Source organism: Sus scrofa, chromosome 6 (genome assembly GCF_000003025.6).
Source record: "Sus scrofa isolate TJ Tabasco breed Duroc chromosome 6, Sscrofa11.1, whole genome shotgun sequence".
Lineage (NCBI taxonomy): Eukaryota > Metazoa > Chordata > Mammalia > Artiodactyla > Suidae > Sus > Sus scrofa.
The window spans coordinates 26,295,476-26,322,467 of NC_010448.4; the positions used below are offsets into that span (position 1 = coordinate 26,295,476).

At 45.9% G+C, this 26,992-nt stretch overlaps 1 long non-coding RNA gene across 2 annotated transcripts in view; it reads left to right on the forward strand.

Annotated features, from left to right (window-relative positions):
* The window catches only part of LOC110261271, a 121,772-nt gene continuing 97,165 nt past the window's right edge, over window positions 2,386–26,992 (forward strand). For both annotated transcript variants that reach the window (XR_002345307.1, XR_002345308.1), the window contains exons 1-5: window positions 2,386–5,370; window positions 6,353–6,461; window positions 7,381–7,471; window positions 8,316–9,464; window positions 20,625–20,807. This is a non-coding gene — a long non-coding RNA (uncharacterized LOC110261271). The remainder of the gene's footprint in view (window positions 5,371–6,352; window positions 6,462–7,380; window positions 7,472–8,315; window positions 9,465–20,624; window positions 20,808–26,992) is intronic.

Sequence of the window (26,992 nt, forward strand, 5' to 3'; positions counted from 1 at the left end):
AGACAGCATCTTAGGATGGCGGAAGGTATGTGATGCTCAGAGCTCACTCAGGAGCAATGGGTACCAAGCTTACATGGGACGTGTGTCTGTTGTTCTCATCTATTCATTCAACAAACATATATTGGGCCCTAGCTTTGGCCTAAACATCATGTGAAATATTGGATGCAGAGATAAAATGTCATGATGTCTGGCTTTAAAGAACTTCTTCCCTAGTTGAGAGAAAGGCATTCAAACACCGTCACAGGTGGGCCAGCACAGCCTCCAGAGTGATGTGCACATCTCCCCCAGGATGGTGGTCCGAATGTTAGGTCTTTAAGAAAAATTCTGAGAGGCCAGATTCTTCTCTGCAGCATGGCTTGAACACTCTAGAAACTCCAAATTACATATAAGGGCTTGGTTACTTCCTTTCTGAAAACACTTGGATTGGGTCAGGCAAAGGGCTTTCCAGATACTAGCTCATGTAATCCTCACATGTAATACTGATGAAGAAGTGCTATCATTTTTATTTCTTAGATGAGGAAGCAAGAATTCAATGGTTAAGTCATTTGCGCAACATCCTACAGATAATATTTGCGGAATTTTGAATTTGAACTCGGAAAACTTCACTCCCAAATTCATACTCTTAAACCCTACACTGTAGCATGCACAATAATGATTTAGAGAAGGGGTAGACAAATGTGAGATGAAGTGGGTGGAGTGGGTGGGTGGAAGTGCCTGGGGGTGTCTTGTGGAAAATATGGACTTGAGTCCATGTGTGGAGGAGAAAGGTCAGCCACTTTAGAATGGGACTGCGGTGACAGTGAAGATGTGAGTGTAGAAATCCATGCGCTCATCCACGAGCTCTTTATTGAGCATCTTCTCGGCACAGCGGACCTTGCACGAGGTGCTGGGCCTGCACTGGTAAGCCAGGGAGAAGAGGCCTCCTCTGCTTGAAGCTCCCGGGCAAATGAAGGAGTCAGACAAGGACACTGGGTGATTCCAACAGCATCCTGCAGGTCAGGTTCAGCATAGGGGGCACACAAAGGAGGGGCTGCTCACCTGTGGGAGGAGACTGGTCAAGGGGGGAGTTTCTGGAAGAAGTGAAGCATGGAGAGAGCAGCATGAAAGATGCTAAAATGATGGTTGGGAAGGATGCTCAGAAAGTTAGCAAGGGGAAGGGAAGCAAGAGTGGAGGAGTTTCAATTTAAAGAATCATTTAGGAGTTCCTGTTGTGGCTCAGTCATTAATGAGGAACCGTGAGGTTTCGGGTTTGATCCCTGGCCTTGCTCGTGGGTTAAAGATCCGGCATTGCCCTGAGTTGTGGTGTAGGTCACAGACACGGCTTGGATCCCTCGTTGCTTTGCTCTGGCGTAGGCCGGCAGCTGCAGCTCCGATTATACTCCTAGCCTGGGAACCTCCATATTCCATGGGTGCAGCCCTAGAAAAGGCAAAAAAACAAAAAAAAAAAACAAAAACAAAAAAAAAAAAACTCATTTAAAAGAGGCAGCAATAGAAAAGGATATCAGGTTCAGAAAGACTTAGCTGCTCAGCCATCACTGCTCCTGGGGTTCAAAATGGTACCAATAAGGCCTCCCAAGGACGGAGCCTTTGTATCTCTGAGGATAATATTACCAATCACATTTGGGTCCTCAGATCCAACCCAACTTTCCCCTTCTATTAGCAATTCAGTAGGTTTAACTAAAGTCTCAGTCTGTTCCAGGCTGCTTTGTGAAGCACTTCTGAAAAGGCCCTTTATCAATCTCTGGAATAATGACTTGGTGACAACGAGAAAAGGGCTGCAGCGTCCATCCCCCTCCTGCTCCTCCGAGGGGAAAAGCTGAGCCTGATTCATACATTCCGTTTCGTCTGGCCTTGTTTTCTTTCGAAGACAAGAGAACAGCCTAACCTTGAGCTATCTGGTAAGAAATAAAAGATTGATGCAGACTTGACTGTGTAAAATTTGGGCCTTTTCATCCAGAAGTGAAAACAATTGAATATTGTAAAACTGCACAACACACTTAAGAAGAACTTATTCTATTCAAACACTAAGAACCTTCACCCCAGGAGAAACCTCTTTGTGTGAAAATAAATAAATGAATATGTGCCTCATGAGAAATAGATGTCTCCAGCAGCTTCAAATCTTGAAGCCCAAAAAGTCTGACTGCCTCCTTTTAAAAGTGCAGACACCAGTGAAATGACCCAGGAGGTGACATAACTGGTTTAAGATCACCAAACATGAGTGGGTCAATTCAAACCCAGACAATTTGACTCCAGAGCCTCCTGTCACGACCGCAGCATGATTTTAAGTCTCTTACCTTCCAGGTCATGTTGAAAAGTCTGCTGATCATGTTGAGGCTGCAGAACACAGGGGAAAAAAAAAAAAAAAAAAAAAGAGCAGGCCTTCCATCACCTTCATTGGCTGAGCCCAGTACTGAGGGCCAGAGGGAGCTGAAAATACCTCTGATGGGAGGTTGTCCTCCGACCACTTTCTGGGAGTTCATATCTCATTGTCATGCTCATTAGAAATGAGCATTGATGTATCTGGTTAAAATGGCAGGGGCAGAGGACAAGGTTGCCACCCTCCTGAGGGCAGCATCAGTCATAGCACCCAGTGAGGTCCAGCCTAGCTGGGCCCACTGGCCTGTGGTACCCAGTCCCGGTTCTGTTCGCGCATTCACTGAGAAAGCAGAAGGAATAGGAGAGCTGGCCTGACAACAGTTCACGTGATAGAGACCTAACTTGACTTTGCTCCAGAAACAAATCTATGGTACTCTCCACTAGAAAAAAAAATGAGCATAATTATATTACAATGATCATTGTTAAAACTCTGAAGGGTAAAACCACCAACAAGCAAAACCCTGACATAGTCTCAGAATGCATCAAGAAAAGCAGAATATCCAGCGCATGATAGGGTAACTGCACTCTGTTCCTCTCAGGGTAAACAACCATCACCAGCAGCACTATTGTTAGTATTAACAATATCATCGTTACTCTAATCACCATCTTAGCATCAAGTACTCTGCTAAGCATTTCAGATGGATTAATTCATAATTTATCATCAATCTCCACAGCAACACTATGAGGTAGGTTTTTGTATCCTCCTTAAAAGAAAAGAAAAGAAGAGAAAACTCAGCACAGGACTACTAAATACGGAAGGAAGGTATTAGAGAACCTTCGGGGCTCACAGCATCCTCTCTGACCTAAGCTCTTCCCGCCCTTCTGTTCCACCAGCCCACGTGGGTCAACTGGTCCCCAGATGGCTGCTGCAAACCCCAGCACGGAAAGCCGGCAGAAGGGAGCTTTGCCCTCCCTCCCTGGGTCTCTGATGAGAGAGCCTTTCAGGACATCTGCCATCACAGCTCATTGACCAGAAGTGGATCCTGAACAAATGATCCCAGTGGGGATGTATTTTTAAAGCTCCAGGATGCTTCTCATGTGCAGTCTGGATAGACAACCACTGGTCAAGATTAATTTAGATTCACCGGCCGGGTCTCAGAAGGTGACAGATGCCCCTGAGAGACAAGATGACACAAGATGCCAGGCACTGACCAACCTGGGTCGGGCTGGCAAAGAAGAAGGGGTGGGTGTTGCACCTCCCCGCCCTAGCCTCCCACAGCCACATGGTGGGGAGTGGTTTCATGGAGAGCATGCCCGCCAGACTGAACTGAGGCGCCCTGATGGCCCCTGTGCTCTTGGGGACGGTTCTGTTTCCATCACAAACCTCTGGGCTCTTTGCTGGCAAGAGGGTGATGACCAATGCTTTTTCAAATTAGAGGACGTTCTATTGTATTGTAGGGAGATTTTCTGGGTGGCAAGAGAATGACGGATTTTCTATCAAAGGGGCGGCTGCTGGGCAGAAGCTGAATGACTGAGTGTTTCTGCTGCAAAACCCATTCTAAGACAGGCCTCTAAGGCAAGTGTCAAAGAGAAATCTGCAGATTCTTTTAAGAGCCAAAGTTAGCCAGATGTTTTCTCTCCTCTCCTCCCTTCTCTTTTCTTCCTTCCACCCACTCTCCCTCCCTCCCTCTCTCCTTACGCTGGTGAACTTTATCCCAATGATCCGAGTCTGGTCAGGTCCTCTTGCCTTGCAGTCTCATTGCTCCCTCTCCTCCTCCTTTAGGGTGACAACCTTTCATGTCACATGTTTAAGATCTATTATTTTTTAATAACGCTATTATTCTGTCCAGGCTCTCAGTGTCAAAAAGCAGGCACGATGGCCTTTCTCATCATCTCCCCTTCTCTGGAGGCTAACACGATGCCTGGCCCATGCAAGGCACTGGGTGTTGAGGTGACTGTGGGCTGTTGGGTCTCCCATATCACAGCCTCAAAGCATCCTGGGCCGAGGATGCTGAAGCTGCCTCGGAAGGGAAATAGGCAGCACTTCAGTGATTACACGAACATTGCGAAAGCAGGCTTGTGTGAGCTTCCATATCAGCCCCCATCTGGATGGGCTCTGAGAACCTGCCTGTCGAAGGATTCCCAGGTGAGGCTGATGCGGCTGACCTGGCACTTTGAGAACCATGCTTGCTAACATCTCCTGAAGGAGTGCGTTCTCTACCACAGGCATGCACAAGCACTCCTCCTCAGGATTTGTTGGAAATGACTGAGTCAGCGCACATGTCTCTCTGAAGGGAGGCTGGGCCCTCCGCCACATCCCCCGGGAGGCGGGGGGGACCTGGAGTCCTGGGGAGACAGCACTCAGGGCCTGCGCTTGCTCAATAGGGCTGGCCGGAAGCATGACCCACCAGGCTGGCCAAGAGTCTCAAGCCAGCAGCCCTCCTCCGTGAGGTCAGGGCTGCCCAAGGGAAGCTCAGCAGTGGAGACCCTCACTTCTGGCAGCAGGGCTCCCACCTTGGGTCTTTGATCGCAGTGCCGCTGACGGAGCCTTTATCCGCCAGAGTGTGTCATGGACCTTCTGCTCACCTTGCCTCATCCCTGGACCTGCTCCACTTGGGCAACTTGCTCTGTCCTGAGTTTTCTGTGTCTGCATTTGTGTTCTCTTTTTGGCCTGCTCAGAGTTCTCCTGGCAATGGGGGATGCATTTGGAGGGGGGAAAAAATTGGCAGGAATAATCACACCCTGCTTGATTTCTGAGCTAAAAATAGATTCTCTGCATTGTGCAGAAACCAGAGACCCCCAAAGTCCAGGGCAACATCACTTCTCCCTCCAGCGGCAGCAACACCTGGAACTGCTGCTTAATTATTTCAGAAATAACGGCATGCCATTTAGAGGGCTCCAGGAACCACACGAGGGACCTCACGTGTGGATTTTGGCAGCTGCCAGTCACTCTGGGATCCAGCCCAGAAGCTGAGGGTGCATGAAGTTCATCACTTAGGAGCGATGTGACCTTGGGCATGTTCTCTCTCCTCTCCAGGCCCGGATTCGTCGTCAGTAAGTTGGGGGAAATTATACTTAGGTTTTAGGGCTAATGTGACAATTCACTGAAAGAGCTTTTGTGAAGAGTCCTTCCTTTACAGAAGAACAAGAACCACTGGGGGCTGGGGGAGGACGTCCTGGAGGAGGAGAGTTGGGAGCTGTGCTGTAAAGGGTGGACAAGAGGCAGGGACGCAGGAAGGAGGCGTGAGGGAGGTTATTCACCCAAGGAAGCAGGAGCCTGGAGAAAGCCTGGCCTGCTCATTTGGCGGGAGACAGAGATGAGATGCAGCTGGGGATCGATACGGACAGTTTTCTGTGGTTGACGAAACGTCACCGGAAGCTTTTAAACAAAGAGGGACATCAGGGAGTTCCCGTCGTGGCGCAGTGGTTAACGAATCCAACTAGGAACCATGAGGTTGCGGGTTCGGTCCCTGCCCTTGCTCAGTGGGTTAACGATCCGGTGTTGCTGTGAGCTGTGGTGTAGGTCACAGACGCGGCTCGGATCCCGCGTTGCTGTGGCTCTGGCGTAGGCCGGTAGCTACAGCTCTGGTTGGACCCCTAGCCTGGGAACCTCCATATGCCACGGGAGTGGCCCAAAGAAATAGCAAAAAGACAAAAAAAAAAAAAAAAAAAGTGGGGACATCAAAGTAGTATTTTAGAAAACTTGGGGAAGATAGGACTAACCTGGAAGCAAGGGAGCCAGCGATGAGGCTTCGGGTCAAAAAAAGTTAGAAACAGCGGCGCAGAGGAACTGGGGCTGGAAAGTAGAGACCCGTAAGACTCTTTTCGGAAGGCTGAGAAAACAGGCCTATTACTGATTAGAAATAGCTTGAAATTAGCATATGCAAATGAAGGCCTCTTCCAGAGCGTTGCCTCCTTCTCAAGCCACACTTGCCCTGAGAAACCCAGGACTTTCCATCAGGCTCCGCCCCCTCTCAAGCCAGGTCCCCACTGTCCCCCTCCTGCCTGAGTGTTTTGGCCTGCTGTCTTCTTCCAGATCCTGAGCAAAGAGGTTCACCCTGCCTGCCGACCACAGCCAAGGAGAAAGGACATCCAAATGGGGGAAGCAGCAGAGTTTTCTGTCTTCTTCTGCAGGAGAAAGCAAGGTTATTTTTGGCCCCTTTCAGTACAAATCAGATTTTTTTTTTTCTTTCTTTCTCAAAGCCCTGTGTCTGGCAGGCTTCAGGCAGGGGAGTGAAAATTAGAGCTCGCATTTTGAATACCTTTGCATTTTTGCTTGGTGTCAGTTTTGTTTGTCTTCCTCTGCCTGGCTGTCTCCCTCGTCTCGGGGATTGTTGACTTCCCTCAAGCCCTGCTCTCAAGCCAAAGAAAGTAAAGCCTTCCTCCAGGATGGGGTGCTTTGATTGGAGAGAGAGAGAGAGAATGACAGAAGGGAAGCACCCCACAGTCTGGGGCTGGCGGTGGCCGAGGTACCTTCACACACAGCTCCACTTTCTCGAATTAACGCTCTGGCTCAGACATGCTGAGGTGTCCAGGGATGCACAGGGCTGATGGGAAGAGGCCAGAACCACCGAAGCCCCACCTTCCAGCCCTGTCCCCTTCTGCCACCCCCGCTGGCCACCTTGTTTCCATGTGTGTGGGTTACGAAGTTTGCTGGTGTTCCCCGTAGCAGTGGAACAAGACTTGGGAGTCCAGACTCGACCCCAACTGCTGTGGTGTTAGAGCCCTGCCACTAAGTGACTGAATCTCCATAAACTTCAGTTTTCCTGACTTGGAAATGGGAATATTAACAGTGGGTTGTTGGCTTGATGTGAGGGTTTAAGGAGATGATCACGTGGGGAATTCAGGAACTGCCTGGAGCGTGCCTGGTGCCAGCTGAGTGTGTGGGAGCGCTGTGTGCCCTCGTGAAAACCACGACACCCGCTTTTACCGGATGGTCACTCAAGATTTTGTTAAAGCCCTGCTCAACGTGTTTGGCAGAAGTTGCAAATTAATTTTAAGTATTTCACTAGAAGATTCTTCTTTTTCTCTTTCTCCCCTGACGGGCTCTTTCCGGTAAAGCAGTTCCGGTTAATGTAACCTGTAAGAATGTGACAAACAGCAGTTGGAAGGATGTTCCTATTTCATTCCATACGTCATTGAACCAGAATCATTGGTGAGTGCTATTGGCAGCTTTTTTCCCTCAATAAAACATTACATGGGCACCTGTGTACACACACACACACACACACACACACACCTGGGTGGTGGTGTGTAAATACCACCTTTTCTCACATCGAGTTCTTTCTCATTTTGAAAGGAAATTACTCTGCTTGCTACGTGGAAGTTCCTTCGAAAGTTCCCACCTTGGCTACCACTAAATGACAGTTGATAAAAGAATATAAACACCATGAAAGAGCACCTGCTATATTTTGGGAACTTAGCTTATGTTCTGTTCAGTATTTAAACTACCTTGAAATCGACACCCATTTTTGAGTTGAGAAAATAATCCACAGAAAGCGAAGGACAGAGGCACTCACCCGAATTGACAAAGCAGGGCGATAAAGGAAGGCATTTCCTATCTGGTTTCAGAAGCAGAGTTTCATTTTGTTTTAATCATTATACCAACATGCTTCTTCAAGATGAGAGGGCTGCCTGCCTCGTTCCCTCTTGTGTTCCCAGTCTCTGGCACATATTTGCACAATATATGCAAATATTTCTTGAATGCCTGCAGAAATAGGCACATGCAAACACACGTGTGCACGCGTTCACGCACACACACACACAGACACACACACACACACACACACACACACACAGATTGTTATTATTGTAGTCTTATTTGTATAGGACGTCCATGGCTCTGCACCCAGGCTTCAGCAGCCATGGATGAGAGCCGTGCAGGCATGTGGGGTCTTGTCAGCTGGCAGTCACAACAGGATCCAGCCCGGAAGCTGCAGATGCCTCAAGTCTGCCACTTATGAGTGATGTAACCTTGGCGTGTTACCTCTCCTCTCCAGGTCCTGGGTGCCCCATCAGTAAGTTGGGGGAAGATCTCAGAGCACGGAGGGGCAGCTTTCCAAGGGAGCTGGCACCACAGAGACATTCCAGCCCTGCCTGGTTTTCCTTACACTACAGAGACCACTGAGCATCCTGGGGCCTGTTCCCATCTTTGAATGTGAACCAGTTAATTACTGCTGACATAAACGATGGCTGGCGCCTAGTTGCTGGCGCCCTGAATTAAAGTCTCAGTTTTCCAGGTCTACGGAATAGCGTGCATGAAATACCAACTTTTCTCACCGTCATTCACAAGTGCCACCTCAATCCCGTGAGCACTCATTGCACTGTCAGAAGAAACATGGGGCTCCGACTCTTAGGGCTGACTTTGGGGCTTCTCACCCTGACTGATGGTGGTCATGTGAAAATACTTGACCGCAGTGCTGGGAAACCCTTTCTGGTCAGGTTAGGCTTCCTGCAGGAGTAGTGACAGTGCAGAGGCAGGGAACGTGGGCTTAGGGAGGATGTGTGTGTACATATTGAAAGGGAAGTTGCTAGGGGCTCATTCCTTCATCCAACCATTGAATAAAGGACTGTTTTTCCCAGGATACCATTTCCTAATGTTTTCTTGGAAGAGCATTTTTTCTGTGGTCTGCTAATAAGTTGGATTGGGAAGAGAGAAGGAGCGAGGGAGGGAGAGAGGAGGAGGAAGAGAACGAGAGAGTTAGAAGGAGAGAAAGAAAAAAAGCTTTCCTTAGTCAAATAATTTTGGGAAATCCTGGAATAAACAGTGTTCAGTATTTGTTTAAAATGCAGAATTTCTCAGTATCTTTAAGAGGCTAACGTGCATTATGACTGCAAAGGATAAATATGGTATCTTGTAATTAACATGTTTTTCTGACAACAGAATGGTTTTCTCCCTCTGTGAGCATCCCAGGAAACCTGGGCTCTCTACTTCACTTGGGGGAAAAGAACACGCAGAGAGGAGGAGGAACTGGATTCTGGGCTTTTAAGCAAAGTTTGCACACAGTTGGAAGCAATTCCAGGTGATTCAATAGGCAGGTTGGTAGGCAGTGAGTAGGTAGTCAGTCTGCAGGTAAACCTCCTTCCTCCAGGCAGCTCCACGCGCGCATTCTGCCTCGGCGGCCCCTGTCCTCGTGTGCTCCGTGCAGGTAGGTCTCTGCTGTGCCAGCAGGTGGGCATTCTCGGCTTAGCAGAGCACACGCTTTCCTGGCCTTTGCTTCTTGCACCCAGATAAATGACATGCATCAAATGAGGAAAGGCTGAGCAAAAGGATTGCCTTGTGTGTGAGTTGAGGGACTGCCACAGAGCTAGTGGCAGGGCATGGTGTCTACTGGGTGGACCGTGGCGGCTAACTCAGGTCTGACCAGGATAGTTCTCAGGGACACAGGGGTCTAGGTAATTTCTCTAAGTGGAGTGGCTGGCTATGAATCCTTACCAACTTCGCTATAGTCGTGATTAAAAAAAAATCTCAGTGTCTTAATGCCATGGGCTCAATTTTAACTTCAAACAACAGAGTAAAGTTGACTTTTGGAGGTGAGACAACGTACAGATTAAGGGGCCCTGGCATGGAGGATGGGGTTCTGAGTCTTGGCTGAGGACAGACGGCGCATAGAGCTGTTCTATCCCACTGGCAGGAGCTGTTGGAGGGGCCTCACTCCACTCTATCCCAGGAAGCAGAGAGACTGGCTCAGCGCTAAGCTGATAAAGAGAGTATGATAAGAAGAAAGAGCAGGAATTTCAGAAGTGCCATTGCTTCACTTTCCAGAAGCTTCCTAAACACCCAGCCTTGACCCCAGACTACCCTTCCTCTCTGAAAAAGCAGATGGTGAGAGTCAGGGAACTTCAATGAGACTCCAGCCCTGGCCTTGCCTCAGCTGTTTGGCTTCACGTGCTGGAGTTTTCTCCAGAAAGTGTTTGGAGATTTATGTGCTTTTAGGTTTGGGGGAAGAGGAGGCAGGCATGAATATTTATTGAGTGATGACCATGTATGGAGCAGGCCTTGCTTTCGATCTCTGGTTCTCGGAAGTGGTGACTCACTGGGATCTTTGGGTTGTGGGTTGTTTCATAAATGTAGACTTCTGGGACCCACCCTAGATAACCTGATTTAATTGCTCTGGAGTGTGGCCTGCCTATCAGGGTTTGTGAGCGCCCCACGCCCCCATCACAGGTGAGTCAAATATGTAGCAAAGTTTGAGAACCGCTGCACTGGAAGTTTGTCTCCCTCATTTCCAATCACCAACAACAGCATCCTGGGAACATTGGTGTCAGCTGAAGAAACAGAGGCTCGAAGAGCTCTAGGCTCTCCCAAGACCACAACGACGGAGGTCAGAACACAGGTGCTGCGGCCAGTCTTAGATCACACCGACTCAGTAAATGTTGCAAAATCCAACTTGATTCAATGATGAGGCCATCATGGGCCAGTCTGGGGCTTGAACTAGTTGGCATCTGCTGCATCAGTAAGCTTGTCTGGTGTACCCTTCTTCTGGGCCCAGACTGAAGAGCAGGAAGTTGTAACCGGGGGCTGTGAGTTAAGTGACTTGATCCCACAGTCATTCGGCCCACCCAGGAATCGAGACGGGCTAACACTGGGCCAAGTTTATTTTTCTTTTTCCCTTGAGTGTGATTGCTGGAGAAGACTGAGGGGAAGTAACACAGACACACAGGGGATGGGGTTCACAGTCCATCACGGAGCCAGCCAGGCTTGACACATCATCCTTCCTGCTGCGCTTACTCAGACGCAAGGACGTCTGCCTTCCCAGTGGTCCTTAGGAACAGAGTTGACTCGGAAGGAAAATGTGGCCAAGAAGGAGGCTCTGGCTGAAAGCCCAAGGATGTGGCTCGTGCCAGGTCCTCAAAGGAGAGTAAACCAATGGGGAGTGTGGTACAACATAAAGAACAAAGGACGTGGAATCTTGCCCCCCTTGGCTTCACTTAAAGCTTCTCTCCTCCAGGCGTAGTGTTCCTAGCTTCATGTCAGAGAGGAAAAATCCAAGCCCTCAGCTATAAAATGAGGATTATAATCACCTATAGTGGTTTATGATTAAATTATATAATATGTATAATTATGTAATATATGAATAACTAAATTACATAAGTATATAAATTATATTAAAAATTATGTATTATATAATTCAAAAAATATACATTACATAATCCATATATGCTGTTATGTACTATATAATGTCCATTATATGTATAAATAATATTTTATATATCATATTACATATCTATGCATAGCTACATGCACAGCTACAGTGGAAGGGGCACCAGGCTGAGTCAGAAGCTAAACCTTGGTGGTAACTCAGTCCATCAGAAGCCCATGGGAGTGGTTATACAAATTATGGTGCACCCACTGGTTGCAGTTCTTTGCAGCTGTTAAAAATGAGATAAATCCATATATCCAAATAAGGAAGCTGTCCAAGATAGACCAGAAGGGAAAAAAGCAGTGTGCAAAGCCCTGGGAGAGGCCCTTTTCCATAATGAAAAGCATTTACATGTAAATATGTACATGTCAAAAATGTAAAAATAAAAACAGACTCTAGCTGTGCATACTCACGTGCATATTTTGGAGGGGCTATGCTGTTTTTCTGGAGAAAATACATTTCTAGAGAAAGTTAGAAGAGTGGGATTTGGTGAAAGGAAATGGGAAAAAAGATTTTCCATTTCATTTTCCAGTTTCACCTTATTTCATACTCAGCTGAACTATTTCCATGTTTACTGTGTGTGTGTGTGTGTTTCAGTGATGGAAACAAAAGGAATTTGAGTTAAAACACAAAAGGAAACAAAGGCAGGGCAGACCCTGAGCCTGGAGCTTTTTCTGTGTTCCCGGCCAGCCCAGCAGACACAGTTGTTTTTCCAGCTGGGAATCATTTCATCCTCTTGCCCTAAATCCTGGGAGAGCCCAGATCCAGCAGGAGGCTGACAAAGCCCTGGTCCATGGCTGGACAGCCACCCCTTCCAGGTCTGGTGGTGTTTTTAAGTGTGAGCCCGGGGGTGGGTGTGTTTGGGGAGTGGTGGGGAGGGGCTGAACAAGCCTTCAGAGGAGGGGGAGAAACTGACATGCCTGATAAGGAAATCCATGTGGTCTGGTACCAGAGCTCTGAATGCTTCAAATTGAAACCAGAAATAAATTTAAAGCAAAGTAGAAGGCTGATATAAATTCATGCACATAAGCAGGAATCCTCTGGGTGTAGGGATAGCAATTTGGGGGACTGGTTCTTCCCTCAGTTGCTATAATGTGCTAAATGCCAACTCTAAAAGGATGCATGAATAACCTAACTCCCAGAACCTGTGGATATAGCCTTATTTGGGCAAAAGTCTTTGCAAAGGTAAATAAAGCTTTCCAGGCTAGACCATCCTGGATGATCCCAGTGGGCTCTGAATCCAATGGCCAGTGTTCTCATAAGACATTTCTAAGGGATGGCCAAGAAGAAGACTCAGAGACACAACAGAGAAGGCCACACGAACATGGAGCCAGAGACTAGAGTGAGGCAGCCACAAGCGGGGGAGCGCCTGGAACCATCAGCTGCTTAGAGATGCAAGAGTGCGTGCTCCCCCGAGCCTTTGGAGGGTGCTCAGCTCTGCCACTCCTCCATCTCCATCTCAACTGCTGGTGGTGAGAGAATACACTTCCATTGTTCTCAGCCAGCAGGCCTAGGAAAGCAGCACACTTGCGGAAAAGACACAGGTTGCCTTGGATTAACTTCCCAACTTGGGGGCAGACTCTGGGATTTGAAGAGAGAACTGGCAGCCAGCCCTGCACACCCCACCCAGGATGCCTTGCTAAGCCTCCAGCACACTCTGTGGGCCCCGACCTCTCTTTTCTAAAAGAGTTTCCCCTGACACTCTCCACAGGCTGAATTTGCTTTATTTTTCTGCATAGAGCCTGTCCTGACCTGGTATTATCTCCTCTGGTCTCTGGTAACTGTCCCCTCAGGGGATGTGAGCTCCTGAGGGCAGGGCTGAATCAACACCCCATCCCCACCTCCACTGTGCCTGGCATGTAAGGTGCTGAGATGATGAGATAATCTTGGAGAGAAGGAGAGGGGAGGAGGCAGGGAGGCCCCAAGAGGGATGTGCAGAGAGACCCTGCTCTGACCCAGCCCCCACCAGCTCACAGTCCAGGCAGGTGGGTAGGTGGCTGGGGAAGATGCTGGGGAGGCTGGAACCCAAGGTCAGAAGGGTTAAGGAGGTGCTAAGAAGTTGTCAGAAAGGGGCAGATAAAGTCCTAGGGGAGCAGAGAGACGCAAGAGATGACCTCCACCAGCGGGGATGGGACGCTCTGCCCCCAGGGGACATCTGATGGGTTTCACAGCTGTGACCGAGCCTCCTGAAAGGAGGAGGCATGGCCTTGGTGAGAGGCAGGGAGGGACCAGGCCAGCGATGGTGTGAGGTGTGCTGGGGATGATCACAGAGGCTGCAAACTGGGAGCTGCCTAGGTGCCTCTCAGAGGCCCTGTCTGGGCCTCTCCCCAGACACCAACTCCTCAACCTCCAGGAGGTTAGTCTGCGTTCCCTTTCCATCCTTTACAACTTCCCAAAGTGCACAGTTAACGTTAGTCATTGCCACTGTGCATCGAGTCAAGATTGTGCCAGGAAGCATCCATATTTAAATGTTGAGTCCTTTGACACTTTCATATGATAGCATGTTTATTCCCTTTTTATAGATGGGAAAGTTGAGTCTCAAGCTGGTAATTGGGGGAAATCAAGATTTTAACCCTGAATCGACTGACTGCTGGTGACAGGCGTGTGCTTTCACGATGGCCTGTGGCCTCCCTCATGAAGGGCACCATGGTTTCTGGAGTAGGTCACACACAGGCCTCTCTTCTGACCCTACGCAGAGTCTTGGAGAGCCTAGGGCTGGGGTTGTTCACCCCATTTTACCAAAGAGAAAGCTGAAAAACCAGGGGGTGGAGGGAGAGGCAGACCAGGGTAAGGAGTATCAGCATTTCATGCTTAGGGTCCTTTTCCTGGGACGCCTTGCAGTCAGAGTTGTGTCAATACAAAAATGCATGATGAGGGCAGTGGAGGTGGGGTGGCAGGAACTGGGGTGCAATTTGCTCCAGACCCTGATGCCTGCTGAGCAAGGCTCTCCCCCAGAGCTCAAATCAGTGGGCAGCAAGGCAGCACATCCATCTCCAAAGGGCTTTCCAGGGCAAATTGTGCTCCCTGGAAGGAGCCAGCTGCATCCATCTTGTAGGACAATATGCTATTTTTGCCAGAGAGCTACAAGGCATAAATATAGATTTCTGAACATTTTTTATGAGCTGACATGATGGCCTCTGGACACCCCTTCACTAAAGCATAAAAAAGCCAGACAACCCTTTCCAGAAACTGCATCCACCTGTGTCCCAGATAGACCTGGGAGCCTGCAGCCACATGACAGAAAGGGCCCCACTTTGTTGGGGAAAAAAAAAAAAAAAAAGACCAGTTGTCTCCAAGCTACCTTGGAGATGAATAAAGTAGATGCGAGCAGGCCCTGTCTGTCTCTCCTGCAGTGACTGCTCTTGTGCCCATAACCAGCTCAGATCCTGGGATACAGACCAAAGCCCGAGTCCTGCCCTCAGCCGCCATCTTCCGTCCCATCTTCCCCGTGCTTCTTTCTACCGCAGGGCCGCTGCAGGTGCTCTTACTCCACCTGGGATGTCATCTGTGCCTAAGCAACCCTTCAGTTCTCAGACCTCCATCAAATGCCCTGGGCCCACCATCGAGGTCAGGCTCCTTTTGTTGTATATTTGCCTAGAACCTTAGTCCCTTGATGATGGGAATTTCCCCAGTTTGCTAAAGGTTTGAGTGCTTATTTGATTAGATTCTGTGTTCTCTACTCCACTGCAAGATTCATGAACGCACAGACGGCTTCCATTGTGTTCCCAGAGCCTAAAAAGATAACCGGTCCCATACTCATTGCTAAGTAAATAGTTATTGAATATAAACAAATGCACCAATGAATGGACAGATGAATAGACAAATGGGCAAGCAAGCAGTGGTTCTCCGCCAGGGGAGGTTTGCACCCACACCCCACCTCAGGATATCTGGCAATGTTTGGGGACATTTTGGATTGTCACAACTGGGGAGGGTGATGCTGGTGCTTCTGGCATCCAGTAGCAGGAGGCCAGGGCTGCTGCTCAGCATCCTGCACAGAACAGTCTCCCCACCTCCCAGCAGAGAAGCTGTCCTGCCAGAAATGCTGACAGTGCCAAAGGTGAGAAACCCTGTGAATTCATTCCTTAGGGCTACTTAGCCCCCCAGGTGGTTTACACTCACAGGAGTTGACTCCAGTACAGTTCTAGAAGCCAGGAGTCCAAGATCAAAGTGTTGGTAGGGCTAATTCCTTTTGGAGGCCCTGAGGAAAAGGCAATTCCACACCTCTCCTGCCTTCTGCGGGTGGCTGGCGATGCTGGGCATTCCCTGGCTCACAGCTGAATCCGTCCAACCTCTGCCTCTTTCTTCACATGGCTGGCCTTCTACCCGAGATGACTTCATTTTCTCTCCTTCTTGTAAGGATACCACACATTGGCTTTGGGCCCCTCCTCCATGACCTCGTCTTAATTAATTACAACTGCAAAGAGCCTATAAGGTTACCTTCACAGGTACCAGAGTTAGGACTTGAACATATCTTTTTAGGAGACACTAATCAACCCAGTGGTTTAAAGGGAAGTTAATTTAATTATATTTCTACTACCCCCCCCCCAAAAAAAGAAAAAGGAGCAAAGAAGCCTGCTCTTTGTCCTCTTCTCTCCCACATCCCCCTTGTCCAGGCACTCAGCCAGATGCCTCATCTTTCCTTCTGCCCCACCCCACCCCCCGCCATGGTCATCCACCTGCACCTTGTCCGCCTTTTCCCTGAGGAGTCCACCTTTTCCTCCACACTGGAGCATCATATTAAGTAGATGATGTGCATTCTGTCCTTGCACCCAGCCTACAAGCTGGGCATTCTTATTGCTCCGTGACAGATAAGGAAACCTGAGTTCAGAGGGATAATGTGCCCAAGCTTCCAGAGCTGGTACACCAGAGAGCCTGGCCATCTGGTGGGAAAGCCCATGCATGGCCCCTGTTCCCTGAGGGCTCCTCCACCCCCTGGCTGGGATCCCAGTTCTCTCCTTTGCTGTTCTGGCAGGAGCTCTACTCTGTGCTCTCATAACTTGAGAGCCCCCGCAGCCCCATCCATCGGCCTCATTCCTGTGTGTTTATGTTCCTTGCTCCCTTCTAGACTATGAGGGCTTTCAGGGTAGATTCGGTGTGGACTTCATCTCTGGGTCCCCAACCCCAGTACCTACCTGCAGGGCACACACAACCAGGCAGCAGTTAAATAAATGAGTGCATTCATGGTTTAACAGTCTGGTCTGGAGACATGACTTGTATTTGTACTAGAATTCCCCCAGGTTACACTGCTATGAATACAGTACAACTGGCTCTCTTAGAAGCAACCAAACAGCAAAATTACAATGTTTTGAAAATTTTCTGTAGTCAAAGTAAGCCTAGCTAACTCGAGGTTAACCAATGCTAAACGTACACTCGATATCCTTCCTTCCTGCTGGGCTTCACAGAGCCTTAGATGGTCTGATGTGCTTTGGAATTTCTAAGCAGGTAGAGACTCTTCTGGGCATTTCATATTTTTTTAAAGAGTAAAACATTATCAATGTGTCTATTTCTATGGGAAATATTAATTTTTCCAGTTTCTATTTTTTTGAAATGTTTTGAATGGTCCCAAGAAATACTAAGCATAGGACAGAACTGGAATATGCTGGGGTGTACCCCCACCTGCCAGGGCTGGAGACTCTGCCTCACAACTTAGAGGAGGAGGGGGCGTCAGAGCTGGCGTCATCCCCTGTGGCCTGGGATGACCCCTCTCTCCCCCACTTTTTTCGGGTTAGGGTCAGGGTGACCTCTTCCTCCTTGTTTTTGGTAGATTTCCCCCACTTCCATCAAAGCCCGCGTTTCCTGAGCTGAAAATGAAAGTGGATGGCCTAAAGCTTCCTGTACCTCATTAACCTCCACATTATCTCGGGGAAATTATGCCAATTATCACACCGGGGCTCAGGATTGAACAGCTACCACTTCTGGGCCGATGGTGATGGATGCGACCAATTTAAGGAGAGGAGGGCAGCTCCTCGGGCGGTGAGAGAATCATTTGTTTTGCCAGGAGATGCTCTCCCGTAGCAGACACAAAGTTTGGGTCTCTGCTGGGGGAGTTCTCCTTGTGTCTTTTTATAAGCAGCACATGTCCAAGGGAGATTTAAAAAAAAAAATAGCATGTATTGGTTAATCTTGTTTTCTTATTGTCTTAATATAGAGAAATAGAAAAAAGCCAAACATCTAAAAATGGCCTATAATCCTCCTACCCAGTGATTTCAGTTGACCTTTAAAATCAATCAAAAGGAAAGTAATACAATACAGGTAGGTCCAGACAATCCAAAGAGTTCAATAAGGAACAAAGTTAAAGTAAATATCTTCCACCCTCCACCCCCTACTCCAAGCGCAGTCTCTCAACAGCTAATAGAGTTTTGTGGTTCTTTTAGAAATAATCTTGCTGGTAAGGCATAATGGCTTAGAGCAGTGCGTCTCAGACCCTATGGGCATCGAAATCATCTGGAAAGCTTGTTCAATCATAGGTTGCTGGGACACATCCTCAGAGATTCTGATTCGGCAAGGGAAGGGAGGGGCCAGATTTGTATATTTAACAGTTTCTCAGGTGATGCTCAATCCCTGCTCTACCATTTGCCATCTACGTGATTTTGAACAAGAGAGCCTCTTTGCCCCGTTTCCTCGTCTGTAAAATGGGACAGGTGAGAGTTGTTAAGATTCAGTGAATTAAAATAGTCGAAGAGTTATGCGTATTAAGAACAATGCAGTTGCTCCTATAATGCATGTGCCTGTCTATAGATAGGTACCAACTACCAAATTTGATTTTTGATGTTAACGAAAGGGGTACTTCTACATATTCTTTAGGAGTATGCTTTATTCACAATAGTGATTTTAATACATTTGCATAGAGATCTATGTAGTCTCTTTGAATTATGCTTTCCATAAAATCATAGTTTAGAGGCTCATTCTGGAAGATATGCTGATCCTCTGTCAGTGGCCATACGGGTTGTTTCCAGGTGCTGGCTGATAAAACAAGTGCAGCAAGGGGCATCCTTTACATGTCCTGACAAATATTTTGTGAACATATCCCTAGAGTCAATTCCTAGAGGGAGGGGTTGCTAGGCCAGAGTATGTGTTCATTTTACATACTAGTAGTTGGAAAAAGTTAAATATAAATGCACATTCTTGGGAAGGCTACATTTATTTCTAAGCATAGGTCTGCAAAAACCCTGATGTAACCAAAGAGCAAAAGGTGTTTTCTCTGTGGACTGTGTGTCTTCAAAACAAGGATAAGAAAGCAAATCAACGATACTGACAGCCCCTGAGGTGGACTGACTCAGATGACTCTGAGCTGCTTGTCGAGCGCAAAGCAGGTAGCTGAGAATCCAGAGATGGCTGAAGCATGCTCTCTATGCTTGAGGAGCCTTGGTCCAGGAGAATGAACTCGCAAGAACACAAGTACATTGCAGCCCAGCCTGAGAGGTATCTCCATAGAGTAATGTGTACAAATCCAGGATGGCAGCACACATGAGTCAAGTGGGCTGAAGGGATCAGGAAGAGCTTCAAGAGGCCGGGGTGGATGTGTTTTACAAATTGAGAGTGGACAGGAGAGAAAGGCACTTCAGAGATGAAGACCGGTATGTGTGAGAGCCTGGAGGCTTGCTAGGCAACACAGTACCTGATGTGAGTTAGGTGCCCAAGGAACGTCAGCTGAACACAGCCTCAGCCCTCATGGGGTTGGCAACCTCCAGAAAACCAATGCCTTAGAATCTCTGCTCCAACTAGAGACCAAGAATTCTTTCAGAAGAGCCTGCTGCATCCTGAATTTAAGATTGCAGGTTCATGAACAGTAAATTCCTGATGAATTCACACAACACAAATCTGCCTTATTTTACTTCTCATCACCAAGTTGGAATATAAGTATTGAAATAACTTTGAGATGGGTCCTGCCCTTCCCTGCCACACCTATCCCCTGGGTAGAAGTCCCAGGATACTGAAAATAAAACATTCATAGTCACTGCCTTCTAGAAAGAGTACCTTCCCCAGCGATTGGCCAGTGGACCTTCCTTTACTCCCACTGCCAGTCTAGAAAGCCTACTAATCCAGCCATTTGAAACAGTGGAGACACACAGCCTTTTAGTTATAGCATCTTGGGTTTTGCAAAACTTCCTACCCAAATGGTAGAGGAAAAGCAGACATGGGTGAGAACTGTAGGGAACATTTGCCACCAGTTATTTCAAGGGCCAAAGAATGTTCTGGTGCAAGCTTCTCTTCAGGTATGTCCAAGGATGAATTAGAAAGCACACATCAGAAAGGTGCATTTCATTGTTACGGTCTGCAGATAGTTTCAGACAAGGGTTATTGAGACCACTTGGTAAGACAACATGGTCCATTGTCATGGAGTAAAAGAAGTAGACACAGTCTTCAAGGTGACCCTGAAATATTCCAAAGCCGTTATCTCGTTCGAAAGATGAGGAAGAAGATTTTTGAAGTGCTCTGGTTAATCTGTTCCATTATCAGACCCCTAATTGACAACAAACCGGGCCTTTTTTCCTCCTCCTCGTTTCACCAGCTTTGTTACCTGCCGCACTTCCGTGCCAGCCATCCCTGCTGTTCACAAACATGGGTTTAACGTCTGAAAGACTGACTTCAATCTAAACCATGCTCCTTTCTAGCTATACAACCACAGGAAACTCAGTCAACCACTCCGAGACCCAGTTTCTCTTTCTGTATTATAGGGATAATGTTGAGAGGATTAAACAATAACCGTTGTTGCAAAGGTCTAGCTCAGAGCCTCAAGCATATGCATTTGTAAATCATGCCCTCAATGCCCCTGAAAAAGAGAAGTGCCATCACAAGTGGATGTTCCTTGTCCCCCTTTTAGGTTGGATGGTCTCTAACCTATAGGTTTCATTGATGCTCTTACACGTATGTTAATACGCTAATCAGAATTAGGCAGAGAAAATAAGATGACTGAATGAGGACTTTGTTCTTGCCAAGGCTAAACGCAACTTGAGCTGGCTTAAGGAAACAAAGGCATGTGGTAAATTATAAATAGTAATGTTTCATGAAATAATGGGATGCAAATTGCAACTGAGCCTAGCTAGAGAAGGGTCTGGAAACGAGGACTGGAAGTCATAAGTAAGCCTGATCATTGACTCTCTCTACTTAACACTGCCTGCCTCCCTTCATGGGCTTGATTCATTGTTCTCTGTTTCCTTACAGCCTTTCTCTGCTCCCAGTTCCCATGGTAGAATATACAGCCCCACAGGTCCTGTCTGCACCTGTTAGAGGACTGGCCTGAAGCTGAGACCATCCATCCTGCTCCTTGTCCTAGTCTCAAATCCTAGAAGATAGAATCTGACTCCTCCAGCTTGAGTCTGTCCTTGCTCTCATCTGCTCGGGGTGGTAAGTAAAGCCATAGAATGACTAAGGGCTTTGGGGTCTCCGGTGCATCTTGGATATTCTATGATATAAGAATAGATGCATAATTTTAGGGAGACAGTGAGGGTGAAAGGTTTAGAAGGAAATAATAGATTAAATGTTGCTCAGTCCCCATACTTTATAAAGTGCTGTTGAAGCCCCAGAAGTGTGCATCCAGCTTTGGAGAACTGTGTCTGCATGAGAAAGGTGGACTAGGTGAGTGGGTCTCAGCCTTGGCTTATCATTCGAATGTCATGGGGAGCTTTTAAAAATCTTAATATTCAAGCCACATTCCCAGACCAAATAAATCACAATCTTTATCTGCAGGATCCTGGTATCAATTTTTAAAGTTCTTCAGGTGATTTCAGTTTTCAGTTAAGATTCAAACTTGGGCAAGTTCAGTGATTCTCAAATGAATCACCTCAATCTGGTTAAAAGGAAGATTGTGATTTAATTGGTTCAAGGTGGGGCAGGGGATTCTGCAGCGAACACTAACAAGCTCCAAGATCTTGTCGATGCTGCTGGTCCATAGATTATACTTTGAGTAACAAAGTACTAAATTATCCCTGTGGCTTAGTCGAGTCCTGAGATTTTAAGAAAGAGATTATTTACTCCACAAATACTTGTTTTCTGCTTGGTACCATACCTTATGTGAAATGCTAAGGTACAGAAATTTCATAAAATTCTGACACGCAGGGGTTCGTACATCGTCCATGTGGCTTGAAAGAGACTAGAGAAAATATTCTGTGCTACCACTTTTTCTTAGCTGTTTTTGACGTCTGTTTATCCGGGATTTTTAATTTGTGTGGGTCTGGTTTGTTTCTTAAGAAAATATCCTTATTGAGAAGGCAGCTGGCTTTCCTAACAGTAGACAAGCTAGCTCCAGTCTTGGGCTAAGGCCATTTGATGTGGAAGAAAAGGAGGACGTAACATCTAGCAGTTTAGGGTAATGTGAGCAAAACCTGGAGTCTGTGGTGGAGAGAACAGTTTTGCCCTGAGTAACAAGGAGAACAAAGAAATGACAGCTGAGGAGTTCCCATTGTGGCTCGGTGATAACGAACCTGACTAGTATCCATGAGGATACAGGTTCCATCCCTGGCCCCATTCAGTGGGTTAAGGATCCCATGTTCCTGTGAGTTGTGGTGTAGGTCTCAGATATGGCTCGGATCTGACGTGGCTGTGGCTGTGGTGTAGGCCAGCATCTGCAGCTCTGATTTGACCCCTAGCCTGGGAACCTCCATATGCCATGGGCGTATCCCTAAAAGAAAAAAAAAAAGCTAAGACATTCCAGCTGTGGTGCAGTGAGTTAAAAATCCAACTGCAGGAGTTCCCACTGTGCCACAGTGGAAATGAATCTGACTAGTATCCATGAGGATGCAGGTTTGACCCCTGGCCTCACTCAGTGGATTAAGGATCTGGCGTTGCTGTGAGCTGTGATACAGGTTGTAGATGCTGCTTGGTTCCTGTGTTGCCGTGGCTGTGGTGTAGATCAGCAGAGACAGCTCTGATTCTACTTCTACCCTGGGAACCTCCATATGCTGTGGGTCTGGCCCTAAAAAGAAAAAAAAAAAAAAATCCAACGGCAGCAGCTTGGGTTACTGTAGAAGTGCATGTTTGATCTTTGGCCCGGCACAGTAGGTTAAAGGATCCAATGTTGCTACACCTGTGGGGTAGGTCACAGCTTGGATTCAATCCCTGGCCCTGTGATTTCCATATGCCACGGGTGTGGCCATTAAAAAAAATGATAGCTGTAGAATAAGAAAACGACCTATTTGATAATGACATATATGTGGTTAGATAGATACTCCATGAAAGGATCTCTTTATTTTTCAGTAGATTCAATGATTAATGAGCCAAGCCCACTCTCAGAGGACCATGAACATGTTTTAGGATGTAATTGGAACCCTTAATGGTAACAGAACCAAAGCTGTTCCAGTACTTATGCTCACATTTCAATAAGCTACTCCATGCCAGCAAGCCAGGAACACCAGGACACACTATGATCCCATTTCCGTATCATAGAGCATGTGTCTAAATAGTAGAGGGGGCAAAAGGATGTGATACATGACCTGGGTTTCATTCTCTGAGTGCCTCATAGGTGCCAGGCACTGAGTGTGACCAAAGTCTCACTGTTGCCATTTGAGGATTATTCGTGTGCTCTTATCTTTGGATGACAAGAGCAAGCTGCTTGTCCATCCACAGCCACATTTAATCCTTCCTGAAACCTGAGAGGGAGGAGTCAGTGTGATGTCTTCATGTTGGTGATGATGGGGGTGTGTTGGTGATGATGGTGATAGTGGTAGGGTTGGGATATATTTCTTATTTAAGAAAAATTTTAAAACAGGCTCCAAAGTGTTGAAAGACTTTATAAAGTCCCCCAGAAGGTAAGCAGGCAAACTGAGGCAAGAACAGAGATGCCCAGATTCCAAACATGGGTTCTATCCATTTAATCAAGCTCAGTAATTAGAATATTAGTCATTTGTTAAGGTTTAGTTTTGGGTTAGCGATCCTAAATACTTAGGAAAAGATGAACTAAAAATTGAGAATCTGGAAAATACTATGGCTTTGAGTATGAGAGAGGGAGCGCTTCAAAATGGCAACTCCTAAAGTCTCAGATTTTTCATTTCTAGCTTGCATTCTTTTCTCCTGGCAAGGAAGGCTGGAACAAGAAGTGGTCATAAAAGAAACGTTTCCCTCTGTCTCACAAATGTATTTCTGTGCCAAAGTGAGCTTCTACCTTTATAGCTAATACACATAAAAGGAGAATATTTAGACAGGCACTTCACAAAAGTGTAGTTACCTTGGGAAGTCAGAGGGTTATAACTGCCCCCAAGAAAATGCCATGCTTTTCAAACAGCTTCATGTTCCGCAGCCTTACAGCATCCTCTCTGGTTGTACTCCAAGCCCACTCCTCACAGCAGCCAGGATGAGTCTAACCAAAATGGGAATGTGATTGCCCCTCTGTAGGGTTGAAAATTCTCATTGGTTTTATAGAAGAAAGCCTAGGCTCCTTAGCCCAGCACAGGAGCTTTTGTGCCATGGCCATTGCTGCCCACTCTAGCCTTATTTCTCTTCACTCCTTTCAGCTTTCTGTAATGCACTGCAGCAAAAGCAAATCACACATAGCTGCAGTCCTGCTTAGAGAACTCTCAGAGCATGCTTTCTAGGCCTTTGATTATTCTGGTTCTGCTGCAGGCATGCTGCCTCTGCCTTCCTCACCCATCAAATGGTTACTCATCCTTAAGGACTCACCTTATCCAAAACTTCCTTGACTGGCCCCAGACTAGAGCAGACAAGTCACCTTACGTTGTTGCCTGTCAGTTTTTAAATGCAAAAACTCATTTATCTCTTGATGGACACATAGGTTACTTCCACATCTTGGCAGTTGTAAATAATGCTGCTATGAACATTTCAAATGAGTGTTTTCATTTCTTCAGATGTATATCCAGGAGTAGAATTGCTGGGTCACATGGCAGTTCTATTTTTACATTTTTGAGAAACTGCCGTACTGTTTTCTACAGTGGCTGTACAATTTACATTCCCACCAACAGTGTTTCCCTTCCTCCACCCCCTCGCCAACATATGTTATGCGTGGTCTTTTTGCTGATACCTATTCTGACAGGTGCGAGGTAATATCTTATCCTGTTTTTAATTTGCATTTCCCTGATGATTAACAATGTTGAGCACCTTTTCATGTGCCTGTTGGCCATCTGTATGTCTTCTTTGGAAATATGTCTATTCAAATCTTCTACCCATTTTTAATCAGGTTATTTGCTTTTTTATTTTGAATTATTAACCCCCTATTGGTCATATCATTAGCAAATATTTTTTTTTCCGCTTAGTAGGTGGCGTGTGTGTGTGTGTGTGTAATGAAATACTACTTAGTCATAAAAAATGAAACGTTGTCATTTGCAACAACATGCATGGATTTGAAGGGTAATATGCTAAGTGAAGTCAGTCAGAGAAAGACAAATACTGTATAATATCACTTGTATGTAGAATCTAAAATTAAAAAAAAAACTAGATTCTATAACAAAAAGGAAACAAACTCATAGATATAGAGAACAAACTAGTGGTTACCACTAGGACTAGGAAGGTAGCGAGGGGCAAGATAGAGGTAGGGGATTAAGAGATACGAATTATTATGTATACAATAAACAAGCTACAAGAATATATTTATAACACAGGGAATAGTGCCAATATTTTATAATAACTATAAATGGAATATATAACCTTTAAAAATAATGACTCACTATGTGGTACACCTGCAACTTATACAATATTGTACATCAGCATATCTCAATTTAAAAAAAAGCAAAACCCAACCATCACCATTATGCTCCCTGCTCAACAAATCATTGAGTCCCCTAGGTTCCAGCCATTGTACTAAACACTTTACATGTGTTCTCCTTTTTAATATTTACAACATCTCTGTAAGATTTGAAGTTAAATAAACAAAATCTTGAGCCCCTCAAATATGACAGTGTCTGGAACATAGTAAGCAATAGCAACTACTCAATAATTTGTAAAGCTAAATTTCTAAGTAGTTTTCATTCATTTCCAAAAATAGGCTTTATTTTTCACTTTATGTTTATCAAAAAATTAAAAATACAGTACAGAAAATTTTCTTATATCCCACACCATTTCCCCATTGTTAACATCATGCATGAGTTTTATATATTTATTATAATTAACGAACCAATATTTATATATTGGCATTTACCAAAGTTGATAGCTTAATTCGGATTTCCTTAGGTTTTATTGTCCTTTCTGCTCTGGAACCCCATCCTGGATACCACAGTCCATTTGTTGTCCTGTCTCCTTAGGCTCCTTATGGCTGTGACAGTTCGTCACTTGTTTTTGATGCCCTTGATAGTTGTGAGGAGTCAGGTATTTTGTATGATATCCCTTCATTGGAATCTGATGTTTTTTTCCCGTGATAGTCTCAAGTTGCAGGTTTCTGCGAGGAAAGCTATAGTGATAAAGTGCCATTTCCATCATATCCTATGAAGGGTACTTACTACCAACATGATTTATGAATGTTGCTGTTGACCTTGGGCACATGATTGAGATTGTATTTGTCAGATTTCTCTACCGTAAAATTGTATACACTTCTCTATTTTAAAATTACTATTTTTTTGCCCTTCTCACATATTCTTTGGAACAAAGTCTCTGTGTGCAGACCACTAACAAGTCTGGAGCCATCCTTCCCTCTCCTTGAGGGCAGAATATTTACGTAATTGTTGGAATTCTTCTACACAGGATATTTGTCCTTCTCCCTGAGTTAATTTATTTAATCATTTATTTAGGTAAATAGGTACTCATAAATATTTATTTTTTACTCTAGATTTTAATCCAACACTATGTAATTTTGTTGCTTAAATTGTTCCAGCTTTGGCTGTTGAAAGTTCTTCCATTTGGCTCCTATGCTTCTTTGACTTCCCCCCCAATCAATGTGAGCTTTTTAAACTTTTGACACCTTTCTTACTTTCTGTTCTAGGCTCCTTTTGCAGATTTCATGCTCTAGCCCTAGGGCATTTCCCCAAGAAGCCTTGGTTCCTTTGAATGGAGAATGGCGTTAGAAACCAAGATCTGGGTACTAGCTGTGCTCATTGCTACTGGGGTGATTTTTTTTTTTTAGGTCTTTTCAGCTAACTAAACAAAAAAAAATGTATATGTATTATATATGTATGTATATACTAACTCATATATATGCATATATATATATACACACATGTAAATATTTCCATCTGCAACCATCTGTAGCTTCAGTAAGCTAAAAATCAGTTCATGTTGATATCTCCAACTTTAATTCATTATCACATGAAGTACTCTAGCCCCTTCATCTTGCTCATTTGTAAATTTCTACTCCAACAGTGAGAATGCTAGTTGCCATCATCTGTCACCCATTTGCTTAATTGTTTAGTTCCTGTGTACATGCATAGCAACATCAGAATTGTTAACTAGTCCTGTAAAAAACAACCTTGTCAGCCTGAGTACAGTGCTTATGCCATTCTTCTTGCCTTTCCTCTTGCAGACTCCACTCCTTTCTAAAGTTCCTTGCGTCAGCATCTTTTCCTCCCACCCTCTCCTGTGAGACCATCTTTCACGTTGGTAACACAGATTTTCTTGTCACAGCCTCCATTCTTTCCTGGGGTTCCCCTAATTGC